The sequence below is a fragment of the Eleutherodactylus coqui genome, chromosome 7 (assembly GCF_035609145.1).
Source record: "Eleutherodactylus coqui strain aEleCoq1 chromosome 7, aEleCoq1.hap1, whole genome shotgun sequence".
Classification (NCBI taxonomy): domain Eukaryota; kingdom Metazoa; phylum Chordata; class Amphibia; order Anura; family Eleutherodactylidae; genus Eleutherodactylus; species Eleutherodactylus coqui.
Window position 1 is genome coordinate 126,751,418 of NC_089843.1, and position 1,814 is coordinate 126,753,231.

The window sequence follows — 1,814 nt, forward strand, 5'->3', positions numbered from 1 at the left end:
AGCATGGATGTCACATTTTGATTCATCCGTCCATAAGACCTTCTTTGCTCTTCAGTAGTCCACTGGAGGTGCTGCTTGGCCCAGACAAGTCTTTTTTTTTATTTTGCCATCTAAGCAGTGGCTTTCCTTCTGATACTCTGTCTGTCAAACCTGCAGATAGAAGTCTTCTCTTCACAGTTGGAATGGAAACGTGTTTGTTTTTTGCTGCATTAAGTTGTGCTTGAAGGTTTTGTTCTGTGAGACACCGATCACACAAACTGCTGACTCTCAAAAACTTGTCATCTGATTTAGTAGTGTCCTTTGGTCTGCCAGACCTTTTCCTGTACGTTTCCAAGTTCCTTTTGATGGTATAGAAAACTGTAGTCACCTTGGCATTCTTGGCAATTTCTTTGTAGGACAGACCTAGACTTCTCCAGGTTATAATTGTCTCTCTCTTTTCTTTGGTTGCCTTTTTTGCCATTATGATAGTAATTTGTTTTGTCTGAAGAGCAAAACTGACCAAATCCTGTCTCAGAGGTTGTTGTAATTCAGTCTGTCCCAACAGTAGGTATATAAAATCAGGGGGTTTGAAAGTATCTACAAAAATTGAGACAGTAGCAATAGTTTGCATCCGATTTCAAACCCTAATTTGCTTTTTGTGATGCAGAGCAGCTGTCCTTGATGTGCTTCCTGGAAAAAACCCTTGGGTTAAAATTTTAAATTCAGACTATTGTTGCATTTCAGCTTAAAATGTCATAATGTTTTTAACTTACGTTTGAGCTATTTTATGTTTTTTACTGGACTTGAACTGTGTTAATGTCAAAAATAACTTAAAAAAATGGAGGTGTTCTAAAACATTTGTATGTACACATATCACTCTGCTCAGCCTCTCCTGCTCTGTACCTTGCTGCCTGCAGAATAGAATGCATGTTCGACTTGACACATTACCTATAAAAGTTTAACCCTTTCCAATCCACTGTCTGACCTCTAAAGACATTATGATTTAAGGCAGTACAGCTCCAATGTTGGAAGGCGCCCATCGGGGTTCTCTTACTGTTTATTGCCAGCCTCTCTGCTGTCGGAGCCTATCCAATGTGTCACCTCATGTAGTACTGGCTTTACCCAGCATATAGCGCCGTTGTATAACAGCAGAAAAAGAGTAAGCCCCTTAGGAAAATCAGGATACAAATTGGATTGGAAAGGGTTAAATGATACGGTAGTTTTCAATGCATCACATGACTTTAAAATATTTTAACCAGGTTACCACAACTTTCAGATCTAAGGTTATTATTGCTTTCTGACTTATTTTTGCTTTCCCCCTTGATATTAATCTGCATTTGCTAAATCATGCAGCACCAGAGAACAAGGATGTGCATGGGTTAAAAAGGATATAATTGTTCTAGAGCCCTCTCTAACTTAGTTATTTAATGTTTTACATTATTTTATATATTCCATATTGTGGTATAATTGTAATTCAATAATTTCTGCATTGTTAGATTCCTTTCAAGTGTTCACCCAACCTACTAGTAAGGTGAATCCTTTCTACTATTTGAACTAGTAAAACAAAAAATGATAGAAATCGAGTAAACAGTGTGCACTATTGCCACCTGCTGTTGAATATTAAAAATGCAGGAGCTGCTAAAGAAACAGCTTTTCCCAGATGCCAAGGTGAAAAAAATGATTGACTAGAATATTTCACTGCTAAGGTTATAAACATGGGTAAAAAAGACTTGGTGATAACATTTTTGGGGCTTATTCACACTGTAGCATTTTGCTAACTTTTGCAGAAAATAATGTTGTACCTAATTTGTTAAAGGTTGCAAGGACTTGCTCCA